The 12,993-nt window shown below is 53.1% G+C and overlaps 1 pseudogene; it reads left to right on the top strand.

Moving 5' to 3' along the window:
- Window positions 1-1,011: 1,011 nt before the first annotated feature.
- On the top strand, window positions 1,012-11,275 carry LOC142460247 (anomalous homeobox protein-like; annotated as a pseudogene).
- Window positions 11,276-12,993: the final 1,718 nt, after the last annotated feature.

The raw sequence follows: 12,993 nt of genomic DNA, 5'->3' as shown, positions 1-12,993 counted from the left end.
GCCCTCTGGGCAGCCTAGACCTCCCCAGCACATGTCTGAGGCTGCAATCTGGTAGGTGGGTTCACGAAGCCCCCTCTGTTTTTCACAGCCAGGCTTTCTGTCCTGTGCCATCAGGGCTCCTTGATGAAAACCTGTGAATGGTGCACGGCGTGTTGTAGATGTACGCACACTCCTGACATCCACGGGAGTGTCCTGAGGGCGTCGCAGAGTCAGATGAGAGCTGGAAGCTCCCAGAAGCCTAGTGTCGCAGCTGACCACTGACCCACTGCTTCCCTGGGTCATCATGTGATGCCAGGCCAGGTGGCACTAGTGTCCACCTGGCAGAGGCTAGGAGACCCCAGACCCAGGGAAGAGCCATCCCCTGCACTGAGGGTGGGAGAGAGGCAGACACGGTTACGGGGATATGCTGTCTGACGAGCCAGGGGCAGTTAAGAGCCAGGCAAGGGCCTGACAGTGGTCCGTGTGGTCAGGTCACCATGAAACCAAACTCTGCCATGGAGTTGAGGCTGACTTATAGTGAGCCTGCAGGACAGGGTAGAACTGATCCCCATGGGTTTCAGAGATTGTGACTCTGCCTAGTCTTTCAATGGTGGAGTGACTAGTGGTTTGGAGCTGCTGACTTGGTGGTAGAGAGGAGCCCTGGTAGCATAGTGGTTACATGTTGGGCTGCAATGCACAAGGTTTGCAGTTCAAAACCACCAGCCACCCCATGGGAGAGAGGTGGAGCTTTATGCTCAGTGTGTAACCACTGCACAGTCAGGACTCCTAGGTCCCCACAGTGTCAGAGAAATGAGGGACAGTATGGCTGGCTGGCTTAGCCTGTTGCCTTTGGGGATTGAAAGGAGGTGGCATCAGGCCACACATACTCTGCCTCTCTGGAGGGTTCTAGGCTTTTGGGGACATGAGACTCAACAGGTTGGTTTGAAGACTGGCCCTGTGGTGCTCTGAGTGTGTGGTCTGTGCCTCCCACTACCCTCAGTGTTACTACAGAGGCCCCCAGCCTGAGGCGGGATGCACAGGTTTCTGACGCTACTGGAGGAGAGCGAGAGCAGGCCCGACTGGCCACCCCAGGCTGAGCTGGTGGCTTTGGCTGGAAGGCTGTGCCGGGATCTGGAGGATGACCTGGACCAGGCAAAGCCCCTGGTGGAGGCTGTGCTGAGGAGCCCACTCCGCCTGTACCTGCTAGAAAGTGAGGCTGTAGTCCTGGTGTGCGTGCTCATCCTGGACCGGCAGGAGCAGCACCAGGAGGTCTGCAAGCTGCTGGAGGTAGGGCTCCCTGCAGGGTGGGCGGGGAGGTCAGAAGTCAGTGGATTAGAGACCAGGGGTTTGCTCCTTGGGAAAACCGTCTCTTTTGGCCTACCGGCTGCTGGAGCTGGAGGGTCTGCGGATGGGCAGGAGGAGCACAGAGGTCAGTGGATTTGAGGTTGGCATTCTCTTCTTGGAAAAATCCTCTTCCCTCCACTGCTCACTCAGTCCTGCGCCGCCCAGCACTCTGACATGAAAGGTTCATGACCGGGATCGTGCCTGGCCTGCCAAGCCCCTGGCAGATAAAGAAATGCCTGAGAGTCACCCCAGGTCTTGTCTGCAGAGCGAGCCTTCTCAGGGTGCAACCTCCACCCTCCGCCCAGACTTGAAGCATCCTCTGGGGCTCATGGACCCAGGACATTGTCAACATGCACGTGTGGTCCATGCTTCGAACTGACCATCGTCCACATTGCTACTGTCATACATGGATGGATGCAGGACTGGAGGGACAGGAGGGCTGTAGATCCCATTGTCCCGCCACCCAGGGGCACACCTCACCAGCAGTTCTGACTCCAGCATCTTCCCTGGGCTGGGTGCTGGGCTGGTGGCCCCACAGGCCTGCCTCCAGGACTCAGCCAGGCTCTCCCTCTGCAGGGCTGCCGGGTGCCCGGGGGCAGCTTGGACCTGGTGGAGGCCTGGAATGACATCCACTATCACATGACCATGAGGCTGGGCGTGGACACACTGAGCTCCCTGCAGACCTTCCGCTGCAGGAAGAAGTGCGTTCACTCAGAGTTCTGGGTTGCCCTGGGTTCGGGGTCCCAGCCACACAGGTGAGGGGAACTGGGGAGGTCCTGTGGATACCATACAGAAGGAGCACAGGGATGCCATGAGTGGGCACAGGATGGGGCACCGCCAGCTCCCGTCCCTGAGCACCTTCTCTGGGCCCTCATTTCCGTGTCCACAATCCCTCATTGTTCCTGAAGTGAGCACAGAGGAGCTCCTGAGGAAGAACCTGGGGCCCTTTCTTAGGGGCGGGGCCTGGCCCTGGGAAAGAGTGGACAGAGTTTGGGGTCCTATCAGATGACCTTGCCCTCTTGTCCTCACCCAGGAACCCACCGCCCCCGTCCCTCTGTCCTGAGGGCCTAAGAAACCCATCACTTCCCTGGGGACGTGCGCAAGAAGTTGCGGGATTTCGCCTTGGCTGTGAGCACCTACCCGGACAAGGCCCAGCGGGTACGAGGGAGCTGGCCCCATAGCACCCAGAGGCCCTGAGCAGCTCCCTCCTGCTGGGTGTGGGGGGACCTGCCTGGGACGGAGGGTCTCCCTGGATGGGCCGTACGGGGAGGACTTGGTCGCTTGTACCCCAGGGCTCCTGCTCAGAGTAGGACTGGCCTGAGTGTGGAGGGTGAGGCGGCCGTGCTCCTTTCCCTGGAAGAGCCATGTGGGGTGAGGCGAGCACAACTTCTTTTGTCCCCACAGGACACCTTGTCGTTGGAGACCAGCCTATCGGCTGAGCAGGTCTACAACTGGTTTGCCAACTACCTCCGGAGACAAAAAGCTCTCCTGCAGCGTTCGGAGCCGGACCCGGGGACCGCAACCCAGGATGGGTCTGTTGCCTGTGGGAGTGCTCCAAAGCCACCTTGCTCCTCAGGGGACCCCTGTGCCGACCCTGACGGTGTGGTGAGGCCCCAGTGGCCAGGTGAGGGGCTCCAGAGCCCAGCCTCCTATAGGTTGGGGTGTTGCTGGTCCTCACAGACCTTCCTCCTGACTGAGACTGGGACCTCTCTGTGACCCACCCCCTGTGACCCCTCCAGATGGCCCCCACCTGACTACTCAAGCAGGACTGGCCCATCGACAGGGGGCTGGGGTCCACAGTGGTGACAGCCGAGGATCAGGACCCTACCTGTGATCCCTTTCCAAGTGATCTCACGTCCTGTGACATCCATCATGACTGGGACACCCTTCCTGTAACCACTTCCCCAACTGCTCAGGCAGGATGGGCCCTTCAGCTGGGCTGGGGTCCACAGCTTCAGGTAATTTCTCAGTGGGGAAAGAGGTTGCTGAGACTGAAGCTGGGCAATGGCTATACATGGGTCATATGTGGTGGGTGCTGGGCCTGGCCTGGGTGGGGGCCTGCATTCCCTTAGTGTGTGGAGGGCTAACCCTCACCCTTGTGGCGGAGGGTGGGAGGTAAGCAGCTGTGGTTGGCGCGGCTTGCCCTATGCTCCATGGATTCAGAGGAGGGACGGCCGGGGTATAGCTGGTTGGGTTTGGCTCTTACTTGCTGGGATGCCTTGACAGAGCTTGCAGGAAGGAGACACAGGCTTGGTCTGCTGCTGAGCATCCTTGTCTGTCTGCTCTGTCTCTGGGCTTGGCTCGTCCTGTGCTCTGTTCTCCAGACCAGGCGGTTGGCCTTGACGTCGTCTGTTGGGTTGTCAAGGTGGAGCCTGCAGGAAGGAGGCACATGCTTGGACTGACGCTGAGCCTCCCCGTCTGTCTGATGCTGACTTGACTCACCCTATGCTCCTTTCCTCCATCCTTTGTTGAGGTGTCCAGGCAGAGCCTGCGGGAAGTGGGAATGGGCTGACAGCACTGTGTCTCTGGGCTTAGCTTGCCCTGTGCTCCAGGGAGTGGTGGGAGAGCAGGTGGTTCGGCCTGGCTCTCACTTGCTGGTCCCCTCAGGCGGATCCTGTGGGAAGTGGCACAGGCTCGGCTGTTGCTGAGCCTCCCCCATCTGACTGTTGTGCTGCCAACAGGACTTGCAGAAACCGCGTCTCTGCAGACCATGGAGGCCTCCACTGGCCCCTGCCTCGGGCTTTCCTGAAATAGCTGCAGAGCCAGCAGCTCCCAGGTACTGTGCCCACAGCCTTATGACAGGGCTGAGAAGGGACCGAGATCTCCACACTGGCTGGAGTCTCTTTCCAGACTCTGGCTGATGAGCCTCTGCCCACGGGAAGTGGTGTTTGCTTTGTCAGCAGGTCCTTGCCACGTGGTGAGATGGACCAAGAAGGGCCTGCCCAAGACCCTGTCCGCTTCGTCCCGGTCAGCCCTGGCCCTGGATTCTGCCCTCTGGCTGCTGGCAGCATCGCAGCGGATCCGTCTCCAGATCCTTCAAGGTCTTGGCTGATGACACTGGCAACGGTGTCCTCCGGAGAAGCCTCTCTCCAGATGAGGGGTCCAGTCCCAAGCCAGGAGCTGGGCTTCACCATGTCCTGTCCTGATGCAGGTGGGTCTGCTCAGGCCAGAGCCTCAGTTCCCCATGGCCAGGGCCAGGGCCATCCTCTCCTGTCCTGTGCCATGTGATTACACCCAGAACCAGGGCAGCTGGACAGAACTGCACACAGTAGTTCAGATGATTTTTGCACTTTTCTCTTTCCAAAGTAAAATCCGCAAATGGCAGTAAGTAAGAGGATGCACAAAGAGTGGGGCTAAAAGGAAACTGCAGTGGCCCCTCTTCCAAAGCCCACGTGACATCCTCTGGCATCCCTGTATGGTTCCTCTGCCCCTCTGTGAGGGGAATAACAGGGCTCAAGGGTCTGTCTCAGTCACCCACACAGCTTTCAATACCACCACGAAGCGTTTGAGGGGGCTTCAGGTATTTATGGAAAAATGGAGGTCCCCGATAATTCTTCAAGGCTCCTGCTTGTGTTAAGATACATATTTTGTGCCTCAAATCCAGCAGTAGTTTATGACCTCCCACCTTGTAGAGAGGATGTGGAACACCGTGTGTTCGCCCAGTCATCAGGATCTCTACTTTTCTGTGCTTACTTAGATCTTTGTCCTCCAGCTTCCTGTTGTCTTGGCTTTCTTGATGCCCTTGTTAGTTTCTGACCCTGTCTGTGTCTGTCACACTGACTCTGACTGTCAACTTGGGCGTCCCAGTTCAGTTACTACTGCTTTGAGACGCCCTCTCGAGGCCAGGCTGGAGCCGTGCATGGAGAGCTGGGGCATTGCCCTGGGATTTGGGCCTCTGTGCCCTGGGTTTCACACCTGCTCATTCCCTTCCTGAGGCCCTCAGGTAGTGACTGTCTTTAATCAGTGTTGTGAGAGAGGGGCCAGGAAGGTAGATCTCCGAGTTCTTGGGTGTTTGGTGGATGTCCCACTCTGCCCCCACGCTGATGGGCAGTGTGGCGTGTGGAACTGCAGTTGGAAACCGTTTCCCTCAGAAATCTGAAGCTTCCGTGTGGTTGTGTAGCAGTCGTCACTTTGGAGAAGCGGGGCCTCCTTCTGATGCTCATTTTTCTGTGTGTAGCCTGTTTTCTCTTGCTGGGAGCTTTTAGGGTTTCAACGTTTGGGGGTTTATTTTGGAATTCAGAAATTCCATAGTGATGGCCTTGGCCCTAGATCTTACGGATTCATCTTCCCATTCAGATTTTCAGTGTAAAGTTCCTTGGTCTCCTTTAAACTCTGGAAATTTGGGGGTTACATTCTTTTGACGAAAGTCTTTGACAGTTTCTTCTATCCTGGTTCTCTGTCTTCTCTTCATAGCTCCCAAATAGCCTATCTTTTTCCTGATTTTTTCTTTGTCTTTTTATAGTGTGCGTACTTTAGGTATATCTCTTAAGTTCTATCTCTCAACAATCCTATTGAAGGTTTTATCTCGACAGTTGTATTTTAAGTTCCAAGAGCTCTTTTTTGGTAGGCGAATTTTCCTTCTCCTACATCATGTCTTTCAGTAAAGATAGCACAGAGTCACCGTGCTAAAAAGAACTGATTGATGGTCAATCCTCGGATCAAGAACTGGCATTGCTGGGGGAAGAAGTCCAAGCAGCTCTGAAGGTGTTGGCATAAACCAGACTCCAGGAGGGGTTGGAATGCCAACAGAGATGCTTCCACAAATGGATGCAACACTGGAAGGACTGACTGGTCTGTGCCAAGAAATTTGGAAAACAGCTACCTACCCATTTGGCCATCCACTGGAAGAGAGCTGGACATATACATGTCCGCTCCAAGAAGGGTATTCTAGTAGAATGTTCAAATTATTGAAAAACATATTTATTTTTTTACTAATTGGGATTTAGTGCAGATGTGTACTTCATATCATTCCACATTTCAATCATGGTAGAATTGTAGAATTGCTACCACAGACAGTTCCCAAGCAATCTTTCTACACTAACTCCTTGACATATTTTTTACCCATGATCACCACTGTATCCTTGTCCCCACGGACCCCTAATTCTACATTCTGTCCCTATAGGTCCATCAATCCTGGGTTTCATTGAAGAACATTATTAATAGCCCATGCAAATAAAAGTATGCTGGCTGTAATACAAAAAAAAAACAGTTGTAGTGGTACTGAAAGGGAACTGCCTGACCTTCAAATTGGATTTATCAAAGGGTACAAAACAAGGGATATCATTAATGATGTCAGATGGATCTTGGCTGCAGGCAAGAACACCAGAAAGAGTCTACATGTTTTTTTATTGACCATACAAAGGCATTTATCTTTGTGGGTCATAATAGCCTATGGATAACATTGCCAAGAATGGGAATGCCAGAACATACAGTTGTGTTCATCTGGAAACTCCCCATAGACCAAGAGGCAGTCAGCCAGTCACACAGTTTACAGTCACATGGCTTATAGTCAGGGGAGGTGCTCGCTAAGGCGGTGTCCCTGCACATATTCACTCTGCACATGAACAGATCATCTGAGAAGAGGGACTCTGTGAAGGAGAACGCAGCATCGGGATTAGAGGGGGATTCATTAATAACCTGCAGCATGCAGGTGGCACAGCCGTGGCTGCATGTGGAAAGTCACAAGGACATGGAGCGCTGACTGAAGAAGATAAAGACTGCAGCCTTCACTCAGGATGGGTTGCATCTCAAAAAATCTTCATAACTGGACACCTTTCGGCAGCAACACGATTAACAGAGAAAATGTGAACCTGAAGGATTTCAGCTTGCTGGTATCCACAGTTCCCTCTCATGAAAGCAGAAGTCAAGAAAGCAGATGATAGATTGCATGGGCAAACCTGCTGCCAAATACCTCTTTAAAATCAAAGATGTTATTTTGAGGACTGATGTGCACCTGACCCAATTCATGGAATTTTCTATTGATTTACATGATGACAGAAGACAAATGAAGAATTAATTTCTCTGGATTGTGGTACTGGCATGTCATACCAACTGCATGGACTCTGAGAAGTTTGAACAAGAGGAAAAAGAATATCCAGAAAGCTCCTTGTAAGAGGGAATGGTGGTATTCCGTCTTACATACTTTGAATGTCGCATCAGAAGGGGCCAGTCTCTGATGAAGGACGTTATGCCCAGTAAAGAAGAGGGTCATCCAAAAAGAAGGGTCCATCAACAAAATGGACTGAGTGACATATTGGCCTCTGCAGTGGGCTGAGACACAGCCACAGGTGTGAGGAAGGCACAGGACTTGGCATGGTTTCCTTCCGCTGTGTGGAGGTGATTTGACCAGTAACCCCTGCTTTTCCTTCATGCTCCCCTTTCTCAGGGCTCCTGGTGCCTGACACCTTGCCTTGTGCCCCGCACCATCATCTAGTGGGCTCCGTTGTCTTCCCAACGCTGCAGCCCTGTGGTCGTGTCACCCCTGTTTGTCCTGTTCCGTTGCCCCCCTTTGCTGGTTTGGTTCATGGCCTTTTGATCTTCTCCATCTCAGAGGGAGAAGTATAACACTGTGCTGAGACAGAGGTGGTCTGATTGGCACTTAAGCCTTATTTCCTGCACTGGAGAAGTCCCCAGGGGAGAGAGAATGGGAGAAAGCAGATGTGCCCTCATAAACCAGCCTGAGCAGGTGGTCTGGGTCAGAAAGTTCAGGGAGGCCAGTTAGCCTGTTGTTTGGCTGCTCAAACATAGGTGTTACTACTGGGTCGATTCAGAGGCTTCTGCAGGCTGTGAGCCTGGCTCAGCGTGGTCAGCCTCAATGTGGAGCCGCTGCCTCACATTCCCTGCTCCTTCCCTGTGTAATCTGTGAGCTCTATTTTCCCCAGGATTCACTGACATGCCCCGTGGGAGCCCCCAGACCATGTGTCTGGAGGAAGGCCCAGGTACCAGTGATGGACACGTGGAGCTACAGGTGACACAGCCTGCATTGCCACCTCTGGAGTTCATCCTTCCCCAAAGGTAGTCTCACAGAATCCCATGGTCAGAGTACGTCCTTCCCCAAAGAGTGTCCCCAAAAACCCCATGCTCAGAGTTTATTCTTCCCCAAAGATCGGTGTCCATCCTTCCCCAAAGCTGGTGCCACAGAACCCAACATTCAGAGTTCCTTCTTCCTCAAAGATAGTCCTGTAGAACCCCACCATGGGAGTTCATCTTTCCGCAAAGGTGGCCCCCGTACAACCCCACAGTCTGAGATATCCTTTCCACCATGGACCCTGGAAAGGAAAGGGGATAAAGGCCCAGCAGGAGGGGGTCCAGCCTTCTCTTCACCCCTCAGAGCACACAGATTCGACATTTCTGAAAGTTAAAGCGTTCGTCCCAGGTTGCTTCTACAAAGAGTTTGGCTTTCTGGTAAACAGGAAAGGCACCCACAAACACCCGGGCTTATGTGGGCACCATCCCTGGCCTGTGTCTGGGTAGAGCTTGGCCTCACTTGCCAATGAGGCTGCCCAGGTTCCCAGCAGCCTCTTCCTGGTGTTTTCCTGTCTCCACACAGGTTGTGGGGCTCTGAGCAGCAGCATCCTGGTTCTGCATTTCAGACTGTGGTTTTGAAAGGGCTTCAGTGGCTGGGCAGGCAGCCTGGAAGAGGTTTTCCTGTTGATGGAGGGTGGGTCTGATGTGCACCTTCCTCATGGCATTTCCTGAGGGGCCCTGCCTGCACAATGGACTTCTCTGCTGGTCAGAGTTTCAAACCCACCAGCTGCTCCCCAGGAGAGAGATGTGGCAGTCTGCTGCCATAAATATGTTCAGTCTTAAAACCCTAATTTGGGAACTCCTGTTCTGTCTGACACAGTGTCATTTGGGTCAGAATTGACCCAGTGGCAACATTTGTGAAAATACTATCTCATAGGGGCTTGAGCCAACTTCTCTGGCAGCTCTGGGTTTCTGCATAGGAGAGGGAAGTACTCAGTCCCTGGTGAAATCACTCTAACAGAGGGGAAGTTCTCAGTCCCTTGTGAAATCACTCCCCAGCGAGAGGGAAGTTCTTGGTCCCGATTACTCCCTTTGTAGACACAGCTCTGCCAGAGGTTTTTTCACAGTGTGGTTCTTCTTCCAGCAGTGAAATTCCTTGAGCCCCTAAAGCTTGGCGGATGCACCAGACACTCATGTGAGGAATGTGCTCACCCCGGCTGGCTGCGCCTCTGCTCAGATGCACGCAGCTCAGAGGTCGGATGAGCGCCATCAGAGGTGCCTTCAACCCTTCGGTGGCCTTTTCTGTTATAGGGAGGCTGACCCGTAAATCCAACAGAACACCACCCACTTGTTCCTGGGCCTGAGCCAGGGTAGGCAGCGCATCCCTTCTATACTGGGTGCAGGGACCGAGAGCCAGATGGGATTTGTCTTCTGTGTGTGGTGACTACAAGTTCTCCATGCACACTGCAGGTAGTCTGCCTTGTGGGGCACGCAGGCAGTGTCCCATGGAGTGTCCGCTTGTCAGCTCTCTAGGTCTTCAGGGGTGTGTTCAAGTTCAGACAAGTCTAATTGTCAGTTGGGGTCCAGAGTTGAGGCTTGTGAGCTGGAGGGTCTCTACTGCTACTTGAGCAGCAAGCTTCAGGCAGAGGAAGGAAGTAGCCAGTGCATCGGCCCAGTGTTTTCCCAGGACCTGAGGTGTCTTGGCATTTTGGAGCTCGGGTGAACATGTGACAGCTCCCTGTGTGATGTGTGACAGACAGCTGGGTGATGTGTGACAGTACCTCCTTGTGGTGTGTGCAACCCCCCAGTGTGTGACAGCCCTGTGCCTTTTCTTTCTCTTTTTCTTCCTTGGAAATGCCTGTCCAGGTCTTGGAACAGTAACAAACTCCCTGGGGCTGGGACCGGCATTGGCCCCACTCCAGCTGCAGGGTCCGTGCATCACAGGTAGGAAGGGGGGCTTGGACGAACCCCCACATGTGTTGCCACAGAAGTCAGGTCTCTGCCTGCTGCTGAAGTCAAGCCAAAAAGGCTGCTCCAGTGCAGGCTTTGGTGAGAAGAGAGCGTTTTATTGGGAACAGACTAGCACAGGACACAGAGGGATTCTTTTAACTGCCTTCCTGACTGCAGACAGGAGGGGCTTTGATGTCACTGGGGAGGGAGTGTGGAGAACGTTGAAGTGGGGTTTGTGCATTGGTCAGTCAGTGTCATGCTTTCTGTACTGGTGGTCATCCCTGGGCAGTGGCCCTCATGTCCAGGCTGTGAGACCACCAAGACAGCACAGTGTAGCGATTTTTCTCAGTTCTCTCTGACTCAAGATCATCAGTTTTAGTGTAGCTTTTCTTAAGCATTCTTATTTCTGTTTAAAAACAAAAAACTAATGATCTATTTAAAAATAATTTCATTGGGGGCTCATACAACTCATCAAAATCCATACATACATCAATTGTGTAAAGCACATTTGTATATTCGTTGCCCTCATCATCCTCAAAACATCTGCTTGCCCCTTAAGTCGTTGGGATCAGCTCCTTATCCCCCCCCGCCCTCCCCATTCCACCCTCCCTTATGAACCCTTGAAATTTATAAATTATTATTTTGTCATATCTTACACTTTCCAACGTCTCCCTTCACCCAATTTTCTGTTGTCCGTCTCCCAGGGATGAGGTTATATGTAGATCTCTGTAATCGGTTCCCCCTTTACACCCTACCTTCCCTCCACTATTTCACTTTTTATTGCTAAAAGAAAACTTGGATGAAGCATATGGAAATAATAATATGATGTAAATTTCAGTTTATAATAAAACTAATCTCCAAACCTACTCTTTGCCATCTCATTGAATGAGTGAATTCTACTCCCCAGCCTCCCTGGACACTTGAGACAGAGCCTGTCCTGACATTCTGCCTGTCTGTTTTTCAGACCCAGGTTGTGTCCTCCTTCCCCGGAGTCACATCTGCTGTGGAGCTGAGCCTAACCGTTTTCACCTTCCAGGTGAGGCCTCCCCCAGGCCCTGCGTGACCTCTCCTGCAGTCCCAGTGCCTGGCCCAGAGGAGAGACTCTGCTCCTGCCTGTGCATAGAGCCCCTGAGGTGCAGAGGGACATAGTTCTTAGTGGTGGTGAGGGCTTACAGGTGGAAGTGGAGGAGGGGTTTTTGAGTGCACTGTGTGGGAGCCACTGGGCTCAGGAAGCTGGTGGAGTCTGGCGGGCCAGGACATACTCTGGACTGGAAAGTCAGGACTCTGAGGACAGCTGGAGGCAGAGGAAGGTGCTGTGCTTGCTTACAGGTGCAGCGGCCTGCTGGCCAAGCCTCCAGTGATGCCTCCTGGGGGGTGCAGATGCTCTGTGAATTCTCCGGTAGCAGTGTGGACTGAGCTTCTCTTGGGGAGGTGGCTGGCACTTCAGGGGGAGCACATGTGCATCGTCTGGATGTTGTAGACAATCTGCAGCTTCTAATCCACAGAAGAAGCAACTCCCAGACCCCTTGAGAAGCGTAGTGGTGTTCCTGCACATAGTTTGACCTTGGACTAGTTTGGTATTTGAGACTGTTCCTGAGGTCACAAGGTAAAGGCAATTAAGTTTCACTCAGGCAGGGACAGACCAGAGTCCACTCTTTGGACAAAATCTGATCAGTTCACTCTGTTCTCTAGAGAGCCACTGCCAGCCACCTTCCCACCTGTGGTGCAAGGGCAAACCTCCCCCAGTTCTCTTTGTGGTTGGCTGTGGGAAGCCGCAGCTCTCGCCGCCATTACAAGATGGTGCCGGGCAGTCAGGGCGGTGACCCAGTTAAGTGGTAAACAACCACTTAGAGCATGCACACTGCTTAGATGATGTAGTCATAACTCCACCCTGGAGTATGCTAATAAGGGTTCTGACGAACGCACCAATCAGTGCACAGCACGTCCCCATGGAGCGCATATAAGCAGCAGTAGTTTGGGGCTTAGGGGTCTTTTTCCGCATCTGCAAATCGAACCCGCATTAAACGCCTGTGGAAGAATCCTGTTGTGGCGCGTCCTTCTTGCTGGCGAGACTGAGCGCGCGACAAGTGGTGCCGAAACCCGAGAACGACCACCTCCGGCACGAGCGGAGACCCCCTGTCATCAGGGAGGATTCAGAACCGCACGGCGTGGGAAGAAACGGTAAGTTCTGAGAGACATGAGCCTGAATGATTGTTAAGCCACTTGCTGGTGCTTGAGTGTCGGCGTGTGAATACTTCTGCTTTCGGTTTTAACGGCGAACAGCCAGCCGCCTTTTCTTTATCGCGCATAAATCGGGTGTAGATAAATCCGTGCGCGCCCGTGTGTTAAGTCCTTGTATACATAAGCAGGCAACATGGGGAACGCGGCAATAAAGACTATGGTTACGGCTCTCGATGCCCTATTGAGAAAGAGAGGATTAAAAATTTCAGAACAGACTTTGTGTAAATTTGTAAAAAACATAGATGAGATAGCACCATGGTTTGTTTCCACAGGCTCGCTAACATCCGCGAGCTGGAATAAGCTAGGGCGAGACATAGACCGAGCCGCTGAAGCCGGACGGCTGAAGCCGGGGATTATACCCATTTGGAAGCTAGTGAAAGCATGCATTGAGGACAAAGAGTGTGAGCAGCCATTGCGCCAAGGGTAGCTGGCTTTAGAAGATGTTCAGGAGAGCATGTCAGAAACAGAGCGGGAGGAAGAACAAGGAGCTCGTAGGAAGCAGCACAAAGCTAT

This window comes from Tenrec ecaudatus, chromosome 10, assembly GCF_050624435.1.
Source record: "Tenrec ecaudatus isolate mTenEca1 chromosome 10, mTenEca1.hap1, whole genome shotgun sequence".
NCBI lineage: Eukaryota > Metazoa > Chordata > Mammalia > Afrosoricida > Tenrecidae > Tenrec > Tenrec ecaudatus.
Note: the sequence above shows the minus strand (reverse complement) of the source record. Positions and strands in the feature narration are given on the sequence as shown.